At 46.8% G+C, this 13675-nt stretch overlaps 1 long non-coding RNA gene across 1 annotated transcript in view; it reads right to left on the reverse strand.

Moving 5' to 3' along the window:
• Nucleotides 1-621: 621 nt before the first annotated feature.
• The window catches only part of LOC142579486 (uncharacterized), a 52066-nt gene continuing 39012 nt past the window's right edge, over nt 622-13675 (reverse strand). The window contains exon 4 of the long non-coding RNA XR_012827389.1: nt 622-894. This is a non-coding gene — a long non-coding RNA (uncharacterized LOC142579486). The remainder of the gene's footprint in view (nt 895-13675) is intronic.

Consider the following 13675-nt stretch of genomic DNA (forward strand, 5'->3'; position numbering starts at 1 on the left):
TAAAAATCAGCATATCTAAATACCTTCATTACCTCCTCCCCATTAAAATGCTGGTGCAAAGAACGATCTATAGCAGAAGAAAACGTTTGCGAAGCACAGGAACAACACAAGAACCAATATAAATGCCTTGTCATTAGACATAACAATCGTCATTAAAATTGATGAATGTGAATTTAAAATAAAACTACAGAACACACAAAAACGCGTCAACGGACACGCCTGAAGCATTTTGGAAGGCAATAGCACCGCTTTCCTAGATGAAACTTCCGACACAAGGAAACAATTTATTGTGTGAGACAGAATAAAAGAAATCCTCAATGTCCAGGAAAAACATGTGCCTTATTAAAAACTTCGTCTGCAGGAAGTGCATGACAGATGAAGAATTCTCAGTCGGAAAGTTATCATCAACAAGTGAATTAACGAGCTTCACTAAAAACGGGCTAATCATTCAGCCCCCTACCGCGTTCGCTCACAACTGTCCAGCATTTTAATGGGGAGGGGGGAACTAATGAAAGTATTTAAATATGTTGATTATATTTGCCCGCTGGAAGGTGACAAAGGGCGACAATATCTGTCCCCTCTTTTCACGTATTCTCTCTTTTAGATGAGCCATGGGCTGTATAACTTCAGCATCAGAATTTAATGAAATAAAAAAAATTTAGAAAAAGATCGAAACCAATATAGAATATATGAATTCCGCCACCAGGAATTGGTCCCGCCAGCTGATGCCATGGGCTCCCAGATGTTGCAGTCGCACAAAGATGGAGTCTTCTGGCATCGGATGTAGCCAATTTTGAATGTGGGCGGCAAGGCTTGCGGGCTTGATGCCATCCGCCCCGAAACCAATGGCACGGAGTGACATCTTCACCGCGAAGCAAAGCGCTGCCGCCATCACTGCAGATAATGAGAAAAAAGGCATACTCAGCTTTCTCAAATTGAAACTGTATAAAGGTAGCAATTACGACGGGCCACCCATAATACACCCAGTCAATCTCGAAGGCTAGATGACCCTTCCAGAAGCGTCGCAAGGTATGTCTTATGCAAAGAGATGGTTTATACGGAGACAAAATTGCGAATAAAAGGCAGTCACAATAATTTCTCAAGTCGTTCGTCCATGGCTTAATTAAATATCATAGGCTGCATTGGTTACCTCGCAGCTCGAGGCTTGCCTGTCACTATAGTGCGCTTGAGTCAGACAGCCGCTTTGGGATAGGGGTATGCTTCTGCAAATAATAAGGTACCTTTATACAGGCGTGTAGGCAAATGAGATTTCTAGTGATGTCATCGATAGTGCAGTACGGATAAAAGTGTTTTTATGTGAAGCATAGTACTAGAGCTCAACCCAGCTCCGCAGGCGCGGCGGTGTCGCCTTCAATGACCTTTGACCCCATGCCATACCACGTGGCACCGTGACGTCACGACAGAGGAGAAACGGGGCTCCAACTCGCGCCGTCGCTCGCGGCGTCGCCTTCAAGGCTGACCACGTGACACCGTGACGTCACGACAGAGGAGAAACGGGGCTCCAACTCGCGCCGTCGCGGCGGTATATAAGCAGCGGCGCTTGTTTCTAGGTGGCTTTGGCTCAACTCTTGCAAGATGGGCTGGGTGGGAATCGAACCGGGGTCTCCGGAGTGTGAGACGGAGACGCTACCACTGAGCCACGAGTACGATGCTTCAAAGCGGTACAAAAGCGCCTCTAGTGAATGCGGTGTTGCCTTAGAAACGAGCTGTTTCTAAGGCTCAGGCGTGCGTCGCTTGCTCAGGCGCACATTTCGTTGCCGCGCCGAACGCTGCGTTGCTCGACGCTCACCGCGTCCAATGCGGGGTGCGTAGTCGCTGCGCCGTAGCCCATTGTCTTACACCCCTTGGCGGGTCGACGGGAACGCTGTCACGTTCCACTCTTGAAGGCGAAGCAGAGTAACGCATGAGTTGTTTCTTCCTCTAGCCGAACCAAATATAGCCAAGCAACAGCAGTTCACCAGGCTAAACAGTGGTTCAACAACTAAACTAAAGGCTAGTATGCTTCGCATCCTGGGCTTAACCTTAGCTAAGCCACAGCCATTTTTTTCTTTCTTCTTATCATGATTCGCCTAATGAAGTTACAATGCATCTGATTAACCATTTACAAGCAATTTCTGAGCACGCGCTGGTAGGCGAGTTGGTTATACATGATTACAACGAAGACGCCAAATAAAAGAACGGATGAAGTAAAAAAAAACTATACGGCATAACCACGTAGGCGCAACCACGTTTGCTCCTACGTGGTTCATATATATATATATATATATATATATATATATATATATATATATATATATATATATATTGCCACTAGATATCACGCGCCAGCGCTGAGAAAGAAGTGACTGGAACGCGCGCTCGGCAAGCGGTGGGTGCTGTGGACGCCGGCTTGAATTTTTGTGCACGCTATCTTGTACAACTGTCTCTCTCGCCGACGCCAGGTAGATCTTCAATTGTCTTTTCGTGACAAAACTTGTGGAGGTGCGGGGTACGGTTCATCCGATGCCACAAACCCCTCCTGGTAGCAGGAGTACCAGCCTTGTACTAGTGGACACCCCTGTTCACTGGGCCAGCAGGAGAATCCGAGGATTACCTCCGCAGCTTGATCATCTCTCCGCAACAACGTCGACGCCCCCTCGGACCAGTATAGAAGGAACATACGTCGTTATCGACCATTATGCAAGGTACGGCCACAATGGCAACTCAGTACCTGCTGCAGAGTCTCAGAGCGCCGAAAGTGTTCCACAGGGATGTCTTCGAGGATGTAGAAGACTGGTTAATCCAGTTTGAGCGCGTTGCTGAGATAAACGAATGGAGCGACGCGGCGAAGCTGAGAAATGTCTACTTTAGCTTGGAGGACGGGGCTCGCGCTTGGTACGAGAAGCGAGAAGGGCTCCTCAAATCGTGGCTCGAGTTCCGCCGTGCCTTGCTGGATACATACACCAATGCTGATCGCTGCAAACGAGCCGAACGGACGCTCCAATCCCGCATTCATCTGCCGAATGAGATCGTCACGTCGTACGTAGAGGATATGACGCGCCTCTTACGTCGGGTGGACCCTACCAAGTCAGAGCAAAAGAAGCTGCGCCATTTCATGCGGGGAGTTAAAGAACAGCTATTTGCTGGCCTGGTTCGAAGCCCGCCGAAGACCGTGGGTGCATTTTTAACCGAAGCCACCACGATGGAAAAGGTGCTGCACCATCGCTCAGCTTTCTATGAAAGGCAAATGAACGCTACTTCACCTTTGCACCAGCGCTCAGCTACGTATGACAGGCACGCGAATGCTGCTTCACTGACGGACGCGGTAGCCTTTGGAAGCCTGGAAGTTCTGCGAGACCTTATCCGCTCTGTGGTTCGTGATGAGCTTCAACTGCTCAGCTGTCCGCCTCAGCGCATGCTGGGTTCCATTGCTGCCCTCATGAGAAGGGAAGTGCAGCAACCGATTCAAAGTCTCGTCCCAAGCAGTAATGCGTCGCCGGCGACAGCACAGAGTTGCAGCGCCGTCGTATCCGGAAGTTTTGGGGCGAGTCCCTGTCCGCGCCTCGATCCATTTCATCCCCGCCACGTCTTACGCCGCGTCATACGTCCCGCCGCTCCCATCAGTGCAACCGATCCAACGTATAAAAGATCGGCGCTCGCTCGAAAGGAAATCTGACGTCGGGCGTACCCCGGACAGAAGGCCTCTGTGCTATCACTGTGGAGAAGCCGGTCACATATACCGCGAGTTCCCATACCGCCGCCTCGGACTGCAAGGTTTTGCCGCGGATTCACCCAGGCCCAGATATGGCGAAAGGCCTAGGGCGATTGAAGAGTACCTGAACCAGCAGGATATGCCACTGTTCCCACAGCGGCAGTCGCGCTCGCAGTCCCCAGGGCGATCTTCCCCAGCTCCTAGAAGCCCTCCAATGGCAGCGCAGGGACGATCGCCACGCCCTTGCCGGGAAAACTAAGAACAGAGACCTTCGGGGGCGGGTCCGCTCCCATTGAGGCAAGCACGGTCTATTGAGCATGATTCAATGACGACAGCAGCCGAACTCAGCGACAGACTCTCGCTAGACATACCTGTTGTGCTCGACGGCCGCCACATTAGTGCGTTATTGGACACGGGTGCCGACTACTCGATCTTGTGCGGAAAACTAGGGACGGAACTGAGAAAAGTTATCACGCCTTGGTATGGAACGCAAATTCGTACTGCTGGCGGGCATATCGTAACACCATTGGGCATGTGCACGGTCAGAGTACAAATTCGTGGGTATAAGTTTCGAGCCAGATGCCTTATACTCCGCGACTGCTCTCGGGGCCTCATCTTGGGCGTCGACTTTCTGCGAGAGTATGGTGCCAATATAGACCACCGGGAGCGCACAGTGATTTTTCGACAGAGAGAGCAGCGAACAGTCGCGACAATTGCCGACGTAACGCGCTTCGGGATTACGCCGACAATGTAACTTTACCACGAAGCGCAATTGTCCTGGTAGCGGTCGTATGCGACGATCTGCGTGATGGCGAAGCTGTTGCAGAGGGCAATTCCTCCCTTATGCTGACTCATGTTGTATGTGCAGCCCGCAGTCTCATTATGCTTCGATGTGGACATTCTACGCTCCTCATGGCGAACTTCAGCCAGGAACATCGGCACCTGTTTCGTCGTACTACTATCGCTTTTGCTGAGCCTATAGCAGACGTTGCTGAATGCTTTGCGTCTATGACAGAGGACAACCCAGCTCAGACACTCAGCAATATCGTCATCCATTCAGACCTTTCGGAAGAAAAGCAAAAAGCGCTGCGCGAGTTGCTACTTCGGTTCAAGGAGGGCTTCGCATCTACTTCTAAGGTACGCCAGACGCCCCTCACGAGACACCGAATAATCACGTGTGACGATTCTCGTCCCATACGACAACTGCCTTATTGCGTATCGGTGAAAGAGCGCAACGTGATTATTGCACAAGTGAAAGAAATGCTTGACGATGACGTCATACAACCATCCCAAAGCCCTTGGTCGTCGCCGGTGGTCCTTGTCAAAAAGAAAGACGGAACGCTTCGGTTCTGTGTTGACTATAGAAAGTTGAATAACGTCACAAAAAAGAGGTTTATCTGCTTCCGCGGATCGATGATTCGTTAGATCGGCTCCGACGAACCAGGTATTTTTCATTCATAGATTTGAAGAGTGGATATTGGCAAATCGAAGTTGACGAACGAGATCGCGGAAAAACGGCCTTTGTTACCCCGGATGGACTGTACGAATTTAAAATACTTCCATTAGGCCTGTGTTCTGCACCGGCCACATTGCAGATAATGGTGAACACTGTTCTGACGGGTCTGAAGTGGCAGAGTTGTTTAGTATACTTAGATGACGTCGTCGTGTTTGCGGCGATCTTCGAAGAACATCTGAAGCGTTTAGAAGCGGTACTTGAGGCGCTCCGCTGCGCCAATCTCACACTAAAGCTAGAAAAGTGTCACTTTGGTTACGAAGATTTGAAGTTTCTCGGGCATGGGGTCGTGAACGCTGACGGTGTCCAGCCTGACCCAGACAAAACATCTGCTGTTGTTGCTTTTCTGACTCCTCGTTACAAGAAAGCAGTATGCCGCTTCCTCGGTCTGTGTGCCTACTATCGTCGCTTCATCGCTAATTTCTCCCGGATCGATGAACCACTCATACGCCTCACGCGAGAAGACACACCCTTCGTTTGGATGGATGAGCAGGACGCAGCTTTCACCGAGTTACGGCAGGGCGTGCAGGAATCGCCCGTTCTCGCTTACTTTGACGAGGACGCTGTCACTGAGGTGCATACCGACGCAAGCAACATCGGTCTTGGCGCTGTTCTCGTTCAACACCAGGAAGGCGTCGAGCGAGTGATCGCTTACACCAGTCGCACCCTTTCACGCGCCAAAATCAACTACTCCACTTCTGAGAAAGTGTGTCTAGCGGTTGTGTGGGCCATCATGAAATTTCGGCCTTATCTCTAGGGTCGCCCTTTCAAGGTGGCGACAGATCACCATTCCTTGTGCTGGTTAGCCAACTTACGAGACCCGTCCGGGCGACTTGCTCGATGGAGTCTCCGTCTGCAGGAGTTCAATGTTACCATCGTCTACAAATCGGGCCGCAAACACGAAGATGCGGACACGTTGTCGCGCGCTCCCGTCAAAACTTGCCATAAGGACATGGACGAAGACTTTGGGCCCTCACCGCATCCGACCTGATCACACGGCAGCGCGAGGAGGACGAAATACGCCCTCTCATCAATCACCTAGAAGGCAAGAATGTTGCAATCCCACGACACATTTGTCGCAGTCTCTCGACATTCTGCCTCCGAAAGGGTGTCCTCTACAAGAAAAACTAGAGTGCCAGCGACAAAGAGTATCTATTGGTCGTAACTGCCACCCTCCGTGATGACATTCTCCTAGCCTGCCATGATGAGCCCACGTCTGGACACTTCGGATTTTCACGTACTCTTGAAAAGGTACGCCGGAAGTACTACTGGCCCAGACTTTCTACCACGGTGGAGCGTAACGTGCAAAGCTGCCGTGAATTTCAACGCAGAAAATCACCGTATTTGAAGCCCGGGGGGTTACTCCAACCCATCGCACCACCTAGCACGCCGTTTGATCATATCGGCATGGATCTTCTGGGGCCCTTTCCCTTGTCAGCCAGCGGAAAGACGTGGATTATAATCGCCACAGACTGTCTAACACGCTACGCCGAGACGAAAGCTGTACAACGTGTCACGGCCTACGAAGTTGTCCAGTTCTTTATCGAACAGATAGTCCTAAGACATGGTGCCCTATCACATGTCACACCGACAGAGAAACTGCCTTTACAGCCCAACTGATAGAGGACATATTCGAGTTGAGCTGCACGCAGCATCGCAAGGCCACTGCATCCTATCATCCACACACCAATGGACTGACGCAACGGCTAAACAAAAACATTGCTGACGTGCTGTCTATGTATGTAGACGTCCAGCATAAAACATCGGATCAAGTCCTGCCGTATGTTACATTCGCGTACAACACCGCCATTCAGGAAACAACACACCGCCTTGTATACGGGCGCGAGGTCCAGACCACGCTAGATGCAATTCTCCCGTACGACACCGACGCATCAATTACTTCCTACGACGAGCAACTTACTCAACACGCAGAGGCAGCTCGTTAACTAGCGCGCATACACATCACGACGCAGCAGAGTACAACACACGACGCTACAACCTTCGACATCGGCAAGTCGAGTACCAGCCAGCTGACCAAGTCTAGGTGTGGACTCCAATTCGTCGCCAGGGGTTGTCTTGAGAAGCTGCTTAGTAGATACTTTGCACCGTACAAAGTGATAGGCCGCGTTAGTGAAGTGAACTATGAGGTCATTCCCGACGGTGCCGCGTCGCCTCGGCGTCGGCAGCACCACTCAGAGATAGTGCATGTTATTCGCCTCAAATCGTATTTCTCGCGTTAAGGCGGCGCCAACCCGATCTCATACGATTTCCACACTTCCACTTTCTTTTAGTAAGCATTCTAGTTTAGTAAGCATCGGGTCGATGCTTTTCTTTTGGCGGGGGGGATAATGCCGATAGGTGTCTCACGCCAGCGCTGAGAAAGAAGTGACTGGAACGCGCGCTCGGCAAGACGTGGGCGCTGAAGAAGAAGAAGCAGAGACTGAGGACGCCGGCTTGAGTTTATGTGTACGCTATCTTGTACAACTGTCTGTCTCGCCGACACCGGGTAGATCTTCAATTGTCTTGTCGTGACAATATATATAGTTGAATTGAAGCAGAAGCAGTGCATTTTAGACTATGTTAGGACCTAATACATGTACTCCACTGATTCAGTCAACTACGATCTGATTTCAAAAACAAGGATTTTCAACGGTCGATTTGTACAGCAAAAGAAATTAATTCAACAGCTTGCAAAACCAAAACTTCCAAGCAAGTGCAAAGAAAAAAAATGTTGCATACGCGTAGTCAGGAGACTCAAGACGCATGGGCACATTTTTAAAGAGGATAGCAAAATGTTTCACTAATTTTTTAAGTGACCCACCTTACCAAAACTTTAGTAAAAAATGACAGCAAGTAATGACTTAATTGCAGGCGATTACATTTTTGGCAGTGCTGTAATTAACAGATTTCTTTTTTACTTAGCATTGCTGATTGTACTTAAGACTTCTATCGCTAACGAATTCTATTTAAGAGGAACCTTTGGCGCCAGCCCAACTCCAACGCGGCCTATTCAAATGCTTGTAAAATGCGGAAACGCTAGTTTCTCAGATAAACCTTGAACCGTTTTTTGTGAAATTTGCTGCATTTGAGAGAGAAATATAAATTGTAGTTACTCTTCGTTGCGAAATTTCGATTTAGGGCTTGAACACGGCCTATTCAAATAGATGTAAAACGCAGAAATGCTAGTATAAGATAAGCACTGAACCGATTCTAATGAAACTTGCTGCATTTGAGAGATATCGTTAAATCCTATTTACTGTTTCAAGCGAAATTTCCATTAAAGGCCTGAATTTTGGTAAAAGAAATTTCAAAAATTCGAAAGTCCGAAAAAAAGAAAGAAGCACTATGTTTACAGTTTAATAGCTCTCTATCATAAACAGACATCGCCGTTCTGGAAACGACATTCTTTAGATCATCCAAAGCGGACGAATTCTATTTTTCAATTTATATCTTACGTGAATTTGTTTTGTTGTGACAAAGGTTCCGCAAAAGTTGTATATCCCTATTACCAAATTTTTTCAGATTCATCTATACATATGAATTTAGTCTACTTTAGATGTAATATCAGTTACAATTCACCGAAATGGGATATCATATTTTATTGTTGAGTTGCAGATTAAAACTTGATAGTTCGTTTTCTGAAAATTTGCTATATTTGCCAAATTTTAATGAAAGGTTGACAACCTAAATCAAAAATTCGAAAGGAACAGACACTAGATCTTAAGTTTTCTATTAAATGCAACACACTCTGGCAAATTTGGTGCAGTGGCTGCCTAGAAAAACTAATTCTCTTTTTACATGTATTTAGATAGGAGCACCCTGGCTGAAGATTCCTCTTAAGCAGTTACCTCATTGAATAGGCAGGCTGTAAGTGCGGAAGCAGCTTTGAGCCCTATAACATCTGGAAGGAACTAGAATAGAACGCCTACAGTCACCCCACGCAGATGCCTCAAAGATACGCATGTTCAGACAGGTGAACTCGGACACTCAATCGTCGTGGCTAACACTCCCAGGGTTCTACTGGTACACATAAATACCCAAGAAAGTTGATGGGGAAACAGCGCCGCGGTAGCTCTATTGGTAGAGCATCGCAGGCGAAATGCGAAGGTTGTGGGTTCGGTTCCCACCTGCGGCAAGTTGTTTTTTCATCCACTTTAATTTCCATTAATTTATCGTTTCTTTATTTAATTTATTAAGCACATGTAATTTCTCCTATGTTGTCCTTGGTGTCAGTGTCTGTTGGCGTCTTATGATATGACTAATAATAATCGGGACCCTCGGTTAACGCCTCTCTTCTCGTTTATATATATATATATATATATATATATATATATATATCCACATTCTCTGCTGCAAATGAATTCCAGATCCAAGACAATATGGGGTAGAATACTAATCAATAAGGACATAGCAGGCAACTGATGAAGTCTGCAGCATTAATGAGAGGGTAGCAGTAATGGTAATTGGTAATAAAGCTAAATAGGAGGTCTATAGTGAATGTAGTACAAACCTAGGCTCCAACCTCGAGTCACGATAAGGAAGAAAAAGAACAGTTTTATGCTGTTGAATTAGCAATGAGAAAAGTGAAAGCCGTAGTCATAGGCCATTTCAATGCAAAAGGAGGTAAAGGCCGGATGGTGAACAAGCAATCGGCATCTATGCGATTGATTTAGGAACACTAAAGTAGAGATGGTGGTAGAATTCGAGGAAATGAATAAGCTCCGAATAATGAATGTCATTAATGAATACTGAAACTACGATGTGGACTTTCACAACAGTTCAAGTATTCGGAGGCATGTCGTAGTGAGACATTTTCACCCGTGGTCTTTCAATGTTTATAAAGTGTACCTCGAAGCCTTTTGCTAGGTTTTCCCGCAAATCACCAAGCTATTTACCCAGTAAATCTAGAAAAAAAAAATCCGCAGGTCGCTTTAAGCGAGAAACACGTTGGTTCGGATCTTATCTGCATGTTCAGCGAAGCGCAGCTGTCTCGACTGCTGATCAAAACAATATATTCTGTTCTTGTTGTGGTCTGCATGTTCGCGAGAGCACTGGATGAACATGGTCTTCCAATGAGAGCATTGACAACCTTTTATAGGAGAACTTCTCTCTGCAAGGAGCAATGTAAAGCACGGGAGCGCGTTGCAATCATGGCGTACACTACGTGATAGCGCTAACAGCCAATTAATAAGACGCGTGCCTTAACAGAGCTTCTGGTCGAAGCAAACGTAGTGCATTCTGGTTAGAGTTATAGCCACATGCGAGTTGGAGGGCACGAACATATTCCGGCTACAGTAGTCGCCTGGCTGAGAAATCAGGGAAGAAGAATCCTGTCGGGACTCCTCAAAACTTAGCATGGGCAAGTGGTCGAAGTACAGCCATGCGTATAAGAGGGAACAGGAGAAGGACCCCTTTTTCAAAGGTAAATTTTATGAGCATCTTCGTCTTTAAAAGCGTCTGGTGCTGCGTAGTATCGGAATGGTGTAAGAAGTTTCTTTCTTCATTCTAAAATTTTCCGAATTCATCCTGCACTCGAACGACATTATTGCATCTGAAAGGATCGGTCACTCGATTGTGACTAACCGAAGCTGATCCGCGAGCTTGTAGTTGGTAATATTCTGCCAGAGTATTATGGAAAAATTCCTCGGGTAAAGCGAGGCATGAACTAAAGTTAGCTCGCAACGTGGCTCAGCCAGTACTAATGACGCCAAGAGCGGATTGGAAAAAAAAATCTTTCGGTTGATTGTAAAAATAAGAGGTGTCCAAATCTACGTCTGAGTAGAACTTGTTGGGCTAGTTGGTGCATGTTACTGACGTACTTAACCGCCAAACAGACGACACCGTTCTCTTCTTGTGTCGTCTGTTTGGCGCTTTAATACTTCAGTAACTACGTCTGAATGTCAGCTCTCGCTGGAATTGTTTACGCAGATCTTGAGGCCTGTGTGGTGCTGGTTGTATTCGGCGGAAGTAATTTAGTAGCCGCAAATAAGCGGTGGGATTTGGACACCATCTATAAGACACCTGACAAACATCGTCAAGCGCTTTGGCTATGAGTTTGGCTACTTTTCGTTCATGAAATCTTGGGCCTGGATATTTTTGGGCTGTGTTGTTTGAAATCATTTGGCTATTTTTTGTTGGGGCCGTCTGGCAACCCTGTTTATCACCCCGGTAGATGCTCACAGGCCGGCAAAGAGTTAAGCCACCATAACTAGTTGGTTACAGGGACCTTGCCTCGATCCCGCGACTTCTAGTTCTCGCGCTTGGTCTTCTCGGTTAGCCTTTGCCCTTAAGCGCCGTGAATGTCCCACTGGGATGTATCCCGCGTGAATAAACCCGCCTTTGTTGGCGATCTGACTCTGGCGCCTGTCTGGCCGTGTCGTAGAGTTGACGAACCCTGCCGTAGCGCCTTCGTGCGTTGCGGAGTGGAGGAGCGTCGTGCCCTATTCTGACCGTCGCTCGTAGGGTGAGCCTTGTGCAAACCCATCCTCATAAGGCGTACGGCTTACAAGTGCGTTTAAGGGGAATACTCAGACGACATGTGTAAGAATGCTTTCTGGACACTCGGTTTCTTGCTAAGAAAACTGACTGTACCATGATTCTATGTGAAGCTAACAGCTTATAAATCTTTAGCATGGACGATTCTTGAGAATGACAGCATAGTGGTGGTGGAACCGGTGCGATAGTGGAACCCGTACTAGAAAGAACTCGCACTGAAACAAGAATGTATCGAAAATATAGAGCTGCGATTTATGTACTTTAAACATTATCGACACAACGACTTAAATACTCTTAGAAACCAAGCAGTAGTGCCTAACCTCGCTTGTCAGCGTCGCATCGCTCTCGTGAAGCTTCTTTTTATGGTATATTATGACAATATTAATATAACTTAGCGATATTACGTGCCGCCACCATATCGATGCTCCACCAGAACCTGTCATATTAAACACATCAGGTCTCACACAATGCGAGATGATCGAGTATTCATTTCTTTAGTGGGCCAGAGGAATCTGGTAGAATGCGTTGCCAAAGGAAATGATTGAATCATAATATGTGGAAGGCATTTTTGCAAAATGTGAGCCATATTTTGTTGCGCATTAGAGCATTTGAGCGCATAGTTCACAAGATAGGGTGTCGGATGAATGCTTGCACAAGGTTGCACGTGTAACTATATGCTACTTTATGATCTTAAATGTGATTATTGAAAGGTGCTCAAGAGTAGTGTTTTATTGAACCTTGAAACCACAGTATGTCTTACGACCGATATTGTAATTGTTGCGAGCATCTCTTGGTGTTCTTTTATGATTAACGGAAAACAGAGTAAGTTTCTCGTTATGCTGAGTGCCATTACTGTTGTGTGTCAGTTTCCTTTCTTCATATTCTTTTTTTTTCTTTTTCCCTGTCATTCCCATGCTCATGTGCATTTCCCGACTGACTTCCTGTTTGGGCCTGTGCAAATGCTCAGAGTATTGGTGAATAATTGTTAAATAAAACCTCTATATGCAAGTTGTACAGGAACCGATGCCTTAAGGGAATTGGTCCTAATAACCTTTCTCTCCTTTTAAAACGACGCATTCTTTGCAGACCCTCTAAGACTTGCCCGATCGTCGGTGCTGCCTGGCTTGGTGCTGCAGTTCCTTTGCTGAATAGCTCGGCCGCAGGGCAGCACTGTATACCATCTTCGCTTACGGATATACAGACTGCTGGTTTCGCTTTCTACCCAATTCAAGGTAAAACAAATGATACCTAAATATCCTAATTGCTACAAATATACATCATATAGAGAACAACTTCTTTATTAAAGCAAATCCTTCCGTATTTTTATGCCTACTTTCTTTACCATTACTTAGGCACAAAATGGCAAAGTATTGCAGTTTCGCGGGAATGCCAGGGAATTTGCGGGATGCTAATTTTGTTTTGTGCATACATGGGCGGCTTCTAGCTGCAGCACGGAGGAGAACCCTTTCGCGTAAAAAAAAAAATGCCAACCCGTCTTCGCGGTTGTGCGAGGCAGCAGTACTGCTCTTAAAACGATGTCCAAAAATCTAATTCTTCTCTGGTATAGCCAATTCAGGTCATACATATGACAGGTGAACTGTAATTGATGTGGCTGCTACATTCATGCCGTTGACGGGTAGGCCCTTCACGGCAGAGGTTATCTTGCTCTGCGATTTTCGTTATCTAGGCTTTAGTAATCTACTGACGGCTGTCGCAAACTATCATGCGCGCATCCTCGATGCTCGTCGATAGCAGGGATTTCGCCAACATACCAAGATTAACGTTTCATAAATGCGATCGAAGCAACCAAGGTGGAACCACTTTGGGAAGCATGGAGCGCGTTTATGACTTTTTCGCCGCATTTGAGAACAGAATGCTGCGGCATGCATGTAGTGGGCGCAATAGACTTTTTTTTTTTTTTTTTGACGTAACATGCGAAATGGTGTAACAAGGGT

This window comes from Dermacentor variabilis, chromosome 4 (assembly GCF_050947875.1).
Source record: "Dermacentor variabilis isolate Ectoservices chromosome 4, ASM5094787v1, whole genome shotgun sequence".
NCBI lineage: Eukaryota > Metazoa > Arthropoda > Arachnida > Ixodida > Ixodidae > Dermacentor > Dermacentor variabilis.